We start from the raw sequence: 11,971 nt of genomic DNA on the forward strand, positions 1-11,971 counted from the left end.
CTCTCAAAAAATAACTACATCACTCTCACTAACTCACAAATTAACACTCTTTCTAAATTACTAATTTACTCACTCACTACATCACTCTCAAATACAGTAAGTCACTAACACGCTCTCTTTCACTACCTCACTATCTAACAAAGTTTCCTAGTAGGTTTGTCCCATCAAATGACCATGCCATTTATTTATGATTTAAAGAAATGTAATGAGCAATGCCAATAACTCTACCTTTAATGCTGCCGAGACCATTGCATTGTAAATGCTTGTTATAAATAGTTACTATTTCTGCCCCTTTCCAGGTTTCTGGTATCGGGGTTCCCAACATGATGGAATTACACAGAAAATTTATATAAGGGCACCATACTTCAATGTTGTGGGTGAACAAGTCACCAGGTAATTTATCCGGGCCTGGTGCCTTACCCGCCTTAATTGCTTTTATTGCACACAGAGTTTCTGCCATACTAAATTTCGCTGTGTTGGTACACCGGGGAGGAGATCCAGAATAGTTATACTCAGGAGGTGACCCAGCCAAATCATATAAAGTTACAAAATGATCAAACCAGATTTTTTCGTCCAGGAAAAAGTCCCTATTGGAGCTACCTTTTTTATTATTCTTGGCTATCAGGTTCCAAAAGGTACATTGGTCATGCTTCCTAGCAGCATTCAATAGGTCTTCCCAGTTGCTGGTGAGTTCTGGCTTCACCCACCTCCTTCCGCAAGAAGCGGAATATCAGGAACAGGAAATGGTGTGCTCTGAACAGCCGTGACCATAGCAGGTAAGAGCGGTGGGGCCAGCTGGGGGGTATTTCGAGAGACGACCACAAGTGAAAATTAAATAAATAATTAATTTTCCCTCGCGGTTGTCTCTCAAAATCCCCACTAGCCGGCCCCACTGCCTCACCGCTCTTACCTGCAGCGGTCGCCGCTGGATCTGAACCCAGGGCCCGGAAGAAAGAATGAGCAATGGCTTCAGAATGTCATAGGTGAGAGAAGTTGAGCTTCATCATTCTCCCAGCTGCCACGACTAGTCCTGCGCATACTGTGGTCTCCAAGTTCCATAGTCTCCCTCAAGAGCTGCCACCCATGAGCAGCTACCGGCACAACACTTTGCAAGAACTCAAGAGTGCTGTTTGTCTATGTTGCACCCAAAGGTAATGTAGCATGACACACGTATAATAATTGTATCAAATATGCACCAAGAAGGAGGAGGTGTAGAATAGAACAGCATTGGAGGGCTACAAAGTAGACAAAGAAGTAGAGAATATTGCAGTATTTGTTTGGGTGGCACATATAGCCAGCAAGATGATGGCTCAGTGACCTAACATAGTCGCTAACATCTACAGTGACCCTTAGATCACTATTTTGAATCCAGGTTTCGCTTTCTATCCTATGGAGGTCACTAAATTGTGTATCATTAAATTGGGCAATAGTTTTATTTCTTTATTGTGCTTATAGATTGCAAACGTTGGAACATGGGATGTGGAGCACTTTACATCTAACAGTTCAAGTACAGACTAAGATTACAACACCTTCAGCATTATTTTAGGGGAGTTGGCTTAGGGGAGGCCATGCTGTAACAAAAACATGCCTTAATAGAAAAAGCCTGAACAGGTGCATCTTAATGTCTCTCTGAGAGGTCATAAGGTATGGGGCTATTCTTATTGCTTCTGTGATCTGGTTCCAAAGCTTGGGGACCAAGAAGGAGAAGGCTTGCTTTCCATTCAGGTGCGTAGCTTTGGGGAGGTATTTGGGGTATGTCACCCCCAAAATAAGTGCATTCCTGGCTACGTTGTTGGGTCTGGGGGCTCAAGTCAGATTTGCTATGTCTGTATTGGTTTTTCTTGTCCTGATATCACTAAGAGGTTTGAACTCGTTCATTTTTTGGACCAGGAACTTAAATATATACAGTGACAGGTGAATCAAAACAGTAGCAAATTTACACCCACAGAAGAACTCCTTGAATGGATCCAAATGTAGTACTGTTTATAATTAACAAGCATTGGCACTAGTAAATTTGGAAAGCTGTGCCAGCCTCAGGTTTTCTAAAGCATACAAAGCATACAAAAAGTTATGGATGGAATGCTCTAATTATACTCTGTCTCTAGCCATTACTTGGGCCGCATCGCAGTCCATCATTATTTTTCACAACATGGCACGTCAATTTGGACCCAGCCATATGCAAATTAGTGTTGACCTTGCTCCAATGAGAATAGTTCAGCCCAAACTGCCAGGCCAGGTCCTCCCTGAACCAGAATACAAGCAACCTAGGACCTGGTTCGCTCTAGTTAGGTTTGTTAGGTTTTAGGTTAGGTTAAGTTTGAGATTCACACTTGCCACATCTGGCTGAGTAACCTGCACCCCTGCTTGTGTTCTTTGTCTTCTTCACTTTTGGAACCTTCAGAGCCAATTCATCTTGTTGATTTAAGTCTCAATGTTGTACAAAGTTTTTGTTGCTGGTAACATTGGGACCCCGTGTGTATCACTTTGTGTGCTATGCAGGTGATCTTGGAATTGATGCATCCTTCTAGAAGGAACCTCCTATTCTATCATTACACTGGCCAGAAAGGAAGAAGTGTGGTACTTTTCATGTTTTTTTTATTAAAGGCATTTCGGACATAGCCACTTGGGCAGCAGAATGCTGCACATGAACCAAGAGATGCAAAAAGTGAATGTATTCACTTTTTGCATCTCTTGCAAGCAAGGGGTGAACTAGTCTGTCAAAAACGTTCTGAACATATGTATTTTCAATGTAGCTGTAGTTAGGTCAGAAAGGTTTAAAGTGTTTTTTTTTTTAAAACAAAACAAGAATAAGAAAGGAAAGAGTTCCAATACCTGCATTGTATGGAGTCTCACTCTACACATTTTTTCCTTAATTTTTATTTTTGCAACTTTATATAGTGCAAACTTTAACCGAGGGCATTAGAATGCTTTACATGAGAACAAATTTTACACGAGGACCATACTGGATTTTAGGCACAGAAGAGGTTAGGTGATTTGCTCTGAAGCACAGGATGGTGACTCAGGGCAGGGATTTGAAAATGGCTCCCTAGTTCCAAAATCGGCAGCTCCATCAGCAATACACTGGTGACACTAAATCATAGGAGAGTGACGAAAGTGCCACTATTCCAAAACATAAAATTAAAATAAAGTAGGGCATCAGATTTAATATGTCACCTTGGAGTTGCAAGCAAGCTTCACAATGTCACAGCGACAGATGGACGTGTTATATGTAAGAGAGTGCCCCCAGTTAGATTTGTTGCATGAGAGGTAGAGTAGTCTCAGGCCTAGATGTAGGTAATTTCATTTTACCACTTCTTAAATACCGAATTTTACCGATTCGGTATTTAAGAAGTGGCAAAATAGAGGGGGGGGGGGATGTAGGTATTACAGAATCGGTAAATACCGAATCGTTAAGATTCGGTATTTACCGATACTGTAAATTCCGATTCGGTAATGACCATTGATTCCTATGGGCATTGAAGCCCATAGGAATCAATGGGCATTACCGAATCGGTATTTACCGATTCAGTAAATACCGATTGCAGCAAGGGTGCAGGGGGTGTCACTTTGACACCCTCTAGCACCCCAAATACAGGCATGTGTGCCATGTGGCAGACAGACATGCCCTAAGGGCATGTCTGTCTGCCACATGGCATAGGTGTGCATGCACACATGTGCATGCACACCTGGATTCGGTATTTTCCCACCCAATTGGATTGGGTGGTAAAATACCGAATCTGAAAGGCCTTTGGGACTCAGAAGAGTCCCACCTACATCTAGAAGTTACCGAATCGGTAAAATACCGATTCGGTATTCTACCGAATCGGTAAATTTACCGAATCGGTAAATTTACCGATTCGGTAAAATTGGCCCCCTACATCCCAATTACCCATTTACCGGTCGGTAACGGCTGAAATCGGCCGTTACCGGCTGGTAAATGGCCACCTACATCTGGCCCTTAGTTATTGTTGCATGTAATATATGGTACTATTAGTTGGATTTGTTACATGTAAGGTAGGGTACTCCTAGTTTTAGTTGCATATAATGTAGGGTTCTCCTAGTTATTGTTGCATGTAGTGTAGGGTACTACTAATTGGGATTTGTTGCATGTAAGGTATGATACTTCTACATGGATTAAGTCCATGTGAGGTAGGGGGACTACTAGTTAGATTTGTTGCACGTAAGGTATGATACTCCTAGATATGGATTAATTCCATGTAAGGTAGGGTACTCCTATTTATTGTTGCATGTAATGTAGGGTACTACTAGTTGGATTTGTTGCATGTAACGTATGATATTTCTAGATAGATTAAGTCCATGTAAGGTAGGGTACTACTAGCTGGATTTGTTGCATGTAAGGTATGATACTCCTAGATAGTTTAAGTCCATGTAGTGTAGGGTACTACTAATTGGGATTTGTTGCATGTAAGGTATGATACTTCTTGATGGATTAAGTCCATGTAAGGTAGGGCACTACTTTTTATTTATTTTGAAAGTTTTATAAAGCCCGAGCAAGATCCTAGCGGATATCAGAGCGCTGTACATACAGTAAATGTTACTTATACCGAAAATAAGAGCAGATCAAAACATATGTACAAGGCATATAGTATAACAGCATAATTAGGTGTAACATCAAAGGAAAGAAAGTGTCTTGTGGGTGGGGGCGCATGTGCGTCTCGACACTGGATTTCAGTAGATTTTAATCATGTGAACTTGGCCATGAGGATGGCTTTAACTTCCTTTTTAAAAAAGGTAGTGGATGGGTTGAGTCTGGTTTCTGGGGGTAGGGCATTCCAAATTCTGGGTGCCATCCCAGAGAAGGATCTGTTGTACGTTTTTTTCTTATGGAATTTTTGTGATTTCAGTAGTAGTTTTGCTGCACTTCTTGAGGATCTGGACCCACCCGAGATAGTCAATTTCTGTGCCAGATAGCTGGGTGACTTGTGATGCATGGCTCTGTGTGTCATGCAGGCAATTTTCAGCTGGATTCTCGCCTCCAGGGGTAGCCAGTTCAAGGATTGAAGGTCCGGGGAGATGTGGGAGATACGTTTAGATCCAGTTATGAGTCTTGCTGTGGCGTTGATTGATGCTCTGAGTGGTGCAGTTGATGTTTTGCGTAGGCCACAGAGACAGACACATCCGTATTCCACTCTGGGTATAACCAGAGCTTTTACTGCCTGTTTGAAGTCATTGTGTGGTAAGAAGGGTTTCATTTTCCTCAATGAGTTTATCTGGAAGTTGGCTCCCTTTGTAGCTTTGCTGATATGTTTTTGCATGTTGAGGTTACTGTCAAGAGTGATTCCTAGTGATTTTGCTGAGTCTATGATGGTAGGTTGAACGTTAAATGCTGTAATATGTTTGATCCAATCTTGCAATTTGGGGATTTGAGCTGGAGGAGCTATTAGTAGGAATTCGGTCTTTAGGGCATTCAATTTGAGATGATTTTCTGCAAGCCAAGTTTGGGTGTTCCTAAGCGCTGTATTAAGTAGTTTGACGCCCTCTAGGGTGTGTATCTTGAGGTATAGTTGTGTATCATCTGCATACATGTGATATTGCACGTTAGAGGCTTGTAGGATTTCAGTGAGAGGTTCTAGGAAGAGATTAAACAGTGTTGGGGATAGTGCGGATCCTTGCGGGACACCTAAAGATACTGGGACGGGTTTAGATAGGGTGTTATTGACTTTGAATTGTTGTGTCAGATTTTGGAGAAATGAAGTGTCCCAGACAAACCCATTCTGTGTTTCAGGAGGTCTAACAAGTTCTCATGTTTGACCGTATCAAAGGCAGAGGAGAGGTCAGTAGGATGAGTAGACAGTATCTATTTTGGTCGAGTATTTGCAGCGCGTCGTCAATGATGTGTGTCATGGCTGATTTTGTGCTGTGGCCTGCACGGAAGCCTGATTGGTGTTTGTTGAGAAGAATAAAGTGATCAATATGTTTCGTTAGCTGTAGGTGCACACATTTTTCCAGCAGCTTGGCTAAGGTAGGGATATTGGAGACACGGCGATAGTTGGTAAGGTCCGTGGGGTCTGCCGTGGTCATCTTTAGAATGGGTGAAACCTGGCCTACTTTGAGGGTATCTGGAATGCATCCTTGTTGAAGTGAACTGTTTATGATCTTGGACCAGAGAGGTAAAACCAGTGGCTTTTTATTGTTGCATGTAATGTAGGGTACTACTAGTTGAATTTGTTGCACTTAAGGTATGATACTCCTAGATGGATTAATTCCATGTAAGGTAGGCTACTCCTATTAATGGTGCATGTAATGTAGGGTACTTCTAGTTGGATTTGTTGCACGTGAGGTATGATACTCCTAGATGGATTAATTCCATGTAAGGTAGGGTACACCTATTTATTGTTGCATGTAATGTAGGGTACTACTAGTTGGATTTGTTGCATGTAAGGTATGATACTTCTACATGGATTAAGTCCATGTGAGGTAGGGGACTACTAGTTAGATTTGTTGCACGTGAGGTATGATACTCCTAGATGGATTAATTCCATGTAAGGTAGGGTACACCTATTTATTGTTGCATGTAATGTAGGGTACTACTAGTTGGATTTGTTGCATGTAAGGTATGATACTTCTACATGGATTAAGTCCATGTGAGGTAGGGTACTACTAGTTAGATTTGTTGCACGTGAGGTATGATACTCCTAGATGGATTAATTCCATGTAAGGTAGGGTACACCTATTTATTGTTGCATGTAATGTAGGGTACTACTAGTTGGATTTGTTGCACGTGAGGTATGATACTCCTAGATGGATTAATTCCATGTAAGGTAGGGTACACCTATTTATTGTTGCATGTAATGTAGGGTACTACTAGTTGGATTTGTTGCATGTAAGGTATGATACTTCTACATGGATTAAGTCCATGTGAGGTAGGGTACTACTAGTTAGATTTGTTGCACGTGAGGTATGATACTCCTAGATGGATTAATTCCATGTAAGGTAGGGTACACCTATTTATTGTTGCATGTAATGTAGGGTACTACTAGTTGGATTTGTTGCATGTAAGGTATGATACTTCTACATGGATTAAGTCCATGTGAGGTAGGGTACTACTAGTTAGATTTGTTGCACGTGAGGTATGATACTCCTAGATGGATTAATTCCATGTAAGGTAGGGTACACCTATTTATTGTTGCATGTAATGTAGGGTACTACTAGTTGGATTTGTTGCATGTAAGGTATGATACTTCTACATGGATTAAGTCCATGTGAGGTAGGGGACTACTAGTTAGATTTGTTGCACGTAAGGTATGATACTCCTAGATGGATTAATTCCATGTAAGGTAGGGTACTCCTATTTATTGTTGCATGTAATGTAGGGTACTACTAGTTGGATTTGTTGCATGTAACGTATGATATTTCTAGATAGATTAAGTCCATGTAAGGTAGGGTACTACTAGCTGGATTTGTTGCATGTAAGGTATTATACTCCTAGATAGTTTAAGTCCATGTAAGGTAGGGTACTACTAGCTGGATTTGTTGCATGTAAGGTAAGCTACTCATAGTTATTGTTGCATGTAGTGTAGGGTACTACTAATTGGGATTTGTTGCATGTAAGGTATGATACTTCTTGATGGATTAAGTCCATGTACGGTAGGGGACTACTATTTATTTATTTTGAAAGTTTTATAAAGCGCGAGCAAGATCCTAGCGGATATCAGAGCGCTGTACATACAGTAAATGTTACTTATACTGAAAATAAGAGCAGATCAAAACATATGTACAAGGCATATAGTATAACAGCATAATTAGGTGTAACATCAAAGGAAAGAAAGTGTCTTGTGGGTGGGGGCGCATGTGCGTCTCGACACTGGATTTCAGTAGATTTTAATCATGTGAACTTGGCCATGAGGATGGCTTTAACTTCCTTTTTAAAAAAGGTAGTGGATGGGTTGAGTCTGGTTTCTGGGGGTAGGGCATTCCAAATTCTGGGTGCCATCCCAGAGAAGGATCTGTTGTATGTTTTTTTCTTATGGAATTTTTGTGGTTTCAGTAGTAGTTTTGCCGCACTTCTTGAGGATCTGGACCCACCCGAGATCGTCAATTTCTGTGCCAGATAGCTGGGTGACTTGTGATGCATGGCTCTGTGTGTCATGAAGGCAATTTTCAGCTGGATTCTCGCCTCCAGGGGTAGCCAGTTCAAGGATTGAAGGTCCGGGGAGATGTGGGAGGTACGTTTAGATCCAGTTATGAGTCTTGCTGTGGCGTTGATTGATGCTCTGAGTGGTGCAGTTGATGTTTTGGGTAGGCCACAGAGAGAGACACATCCGTATTCCACTCTGGGTATAACCAGAGCTTGTACTGCCTGTTTGAAGTCATTGTGTGGTAAGAAGGGTTTCATTTTCCTCAATGAGTTTATCTGGAAGTTGGCTCCCTTTGTAGCATTGCTGATATGTTTTTGCATGTTGAGGTTACTGTCAAGAGTGATTCCTAGTGATTTTGCTGAGTCTATGATGGTAGGTTGAACGTTAAACGCTTAATATGTTTGATCCAATCTTGAAATTTGGGGATTTGAGCTGGAGGAGCTATTAGTAGGAATTCGGTATTTAGGGCATCCAGTTTGAGATGATTTTCTGCAAGCCAAGTTTGGGTGTTCCTAAGCGCTGTATTAAGTAGTTTGACATCCTCTAGGGTGTGTATCTGGAGGTATAGTTGTGTATCATCTGCGTACATGTGATATTGCACGTTAGAGGCTTGTAGGATTTCAGTGAGAGGTTCTAGGAAGAGATTAAACAGTGTTGGGGATAGTGCGGATCCTTGCGGGACACCTAAAGATACTGGGACGGGTTTGGATAGGGTGTTATTGACTTTGAATTGTTGTGTCAGATTTTGGAGAAATGAAGTGAACCAACTAAGCACTGTCCCAGACAAACCCATTCTGTGTTTCAGGAGGTCTAACAAGTTCTCATGTTTGACTGTATCAAAGGCCGAGGAGAGGTCAAGTAGGATGAGTAGACAGGATCTATTTTGGTCGAGTATTTGCAGCGCGCCGTCAATGATGTGTGTCATGGCTGATTTTGTGCTGTGGCCTGCACGGAAGCCTGATTGGTGTTTGTTGAGAAGATTAAAGTGATCAATATGTTTCGTTAGCTGTAGGTGCACACATTTTTCCGGCAGCTTGGCTAAGGTAGGGATATTGGAGACAGGGCGATAGTTGGTAAGGTCCGTGGGGTCTGCCGTGGGCATCTTTAGAATGGGTGAAACCTGGCCTACTTTGAGGGTATCTGGAATGCATCCTTGTTGAAGTGAACTGTTTATGATCTTGGACAAGAGAGGTAAAAGCAGTGGCTTTTTATTGTTGCATGTAATGTAGGGTACTACTAGTGGAATTTGTTGCACTTAAGGTATGATACTCCTAGATGGATTAATTCCATGCAAGGTAGGCTACTCCTATTAATGGTGCATGTAATGTAGGGTACTACTAGTTGGATTTGTTGCACGTAAGGTATGATACTCCTAGATGGATTAATTCCATATAAGGTAGGGTACTCCTATTTATTGTTGCATGTAATGTAGGGTACTACTAGTTGGATTTGTTGCATGTAAGGTATGATACTTCTACATGTATTAAGTCCATGTGAGGTAGGGGACTACTAGTTAGATTTGTTGCACGTAAGGTATGATACTCCTAGATGGATTAATTCCATGTAAGGTAGGGTACTCCTATTTATTGTTGCGTGTAATGTAGGGTACTACTAGTTGGATTTGTTGCATGTAACCTATGATATTTCTAGATACATTAAGTCCATGTAAGGTAGGGTAATACTAGCTGGATTTGTTGCATGTAAGGTATGATACTCCTAGATAGTTTAAGTCCATGTAAGGTAGGGTACTACTAGCTGGATTTGTTGCATGTAACCTATGATATTTCTAGATACATTAAGTCCATGTAAGGTAGGGTAATACTAGCTGGATTTGTTGCATGTAAGGTATGATACTCCTAGATAGTTTAAGTCCATGTAAGGTAGGGTACTACTAGCTGGATTTGTTGCATGTAAGGTAAGCTACTCCTATTTATTGTTGCATGTAATGTAGGGTACTACTAGTTGGATTTGTTGTACGTAAGGTATGATACCTCTAGATGGATGGATTCATTCCATGTAAGGTTGAGTACTCCTAGCTATTGCTGCTTGTAATGTAGAGTACTACAGTTGGATGTGTTGCATGTGCGATAGGGTACTCCTAGTTTTTGTTGCATGTAATGTATGGTACTACTAGTTGGAGTTGTTGCATGTGAGGTACGGTACTCCTAGTTATTGTTGCATGTAATGTAGAGTACTACAGTTGGATGTGTTGCATGTGCGGTAGGGTACTCCTAGTTATTGTTGCATGTAATGTAGGGTACTACTAGTTGGAGTTGTTGCACATAAGATATGTGCAACAAAATCAACTGGAAGGATGTATTCCATGTAAGGTGGGGTACTACTAATTAGATTTGTTGTGTCGAGTTTGATAGAGTACACTTCTCAGATGCCAACTGAATATTCTGTGGAACATAAACAATCACACTTCCTTCAGGAAACTAAAGTAGGTAAAAATGCCTAGGTACTTAGATAGCTCCTCTGCGAATATTTTCTCGGGACATCCCGATACCAGTAATCGATGATTACCTTCAATAATACAACGGTACCCAGAGACCAAACATGTGTTAAAGCAGTGAATGGATTCTTTTTTTCTGAAGTTTATGGAGGCACCTGTCTGCGGCAATCCCTACCAGTGTATTTTAAATAACCTTAACTTAGAAGAAATCCTCTTCTCATTCGAGTTCTTGCATTCAGAAAACATTATTTGCATTTGACAGGTAGTGCCCCACTTGCTTTCTTCACTGAGCACTTACAAAATCCAAAACAAATAAAGATGGCGGGGGAGAAGTCCTGAGTAGTGAAGCGATTAGTCATCCCACGCGTAAGGTGATCCTGTCAGGATCCAAAACAAACAAAGATGGCGGCGGCGAAGTCCTGAGCAGTGAAGCGAATAGTCATCCCACGTGTAAGGTGATCCTGTATCAAGAGAAGCGCCAGTTGTGCAAGACTGTGCGATGAACAACTCGCCTGTGTGCTGCAAACAATGACCCAAAAATCTCTTCAGGGCCGAGACACAACAAACACTTCCAGTTGGCAGGATTAAAACGCTGCCCCAGCTAGAGGGAACATGCACCTGAAAGCCGCCCTTGGCCCAGGCAGGGCAGCTTGTGACTGAGGCCGCATTTCAGAAAACGGGCTGTGGCGGGCTCAAAATGATAAACAGCATAAGGTACACTTCGCTTCTACTCCTCTACTCATATTCATGTTACAGCGGTGTTTATGTATATTATATCTCTACAATCTGAGCAGTAATGGGCCACATCACACATTAATTCACCAGCGCTCTGACATTTCTTTGACGGAAATATGAAAGCAGACCTGTACGGTTGGTATTATGTAAAAAAAATATTTGTGTATGTTTGTTCTATTGTGGTGGTGTTATGGTATACTATTGTGTTTTTGTACTGCGTTATTGCATTGTATTATTTTTGTGTTGCATTCTGTTTTGATAGTTTTGTTGTGCCACGTTGTTTTTGTTGTATTATTTTTTGTGTTATGTTAGTCTGTTGTGCTCTGTAATTGCCTTTCTGATGCCAACAAATGCTGCGACATTTTCAGCCATAAGCACAAGCATCTATGCCCCCTCCATCATACTAAAGTGCCATGGTTGCGCAAGAAGTGGGTGCACACTGCTTTTGTGTTCGCCTGACACTTTGTGTAATATGGCACCACGGTGCCAGGTGCTGAGGTCAACAACTCAGCCAGTGTTACTAGAAGCATGTGCATGGCAGTGTTGTATGACATTGCATGTACAAGTACAAATTAGCTTTTGTGTTTTATTTGCATACTCCTAGGGAGTGTGTTCTGTGTTGTTGCACACATGATGCCTTGTGGCAGGGATTTGAACTGCAACCACAGACATCTATGTAAAA

This window comes from Lissotriton helveticus, chromosome 8 (assembly GCF_964261635.1).
Source record: "Lissotriton helveticus chromosome 8, aLisHel1.1, whole genome shotgun sequence".
NCBI lineage: Eukaryota > Metazoa > Chordata > Amphibia > Caudata > Salamandridae > Lissotriton > Lissotriton helveticus.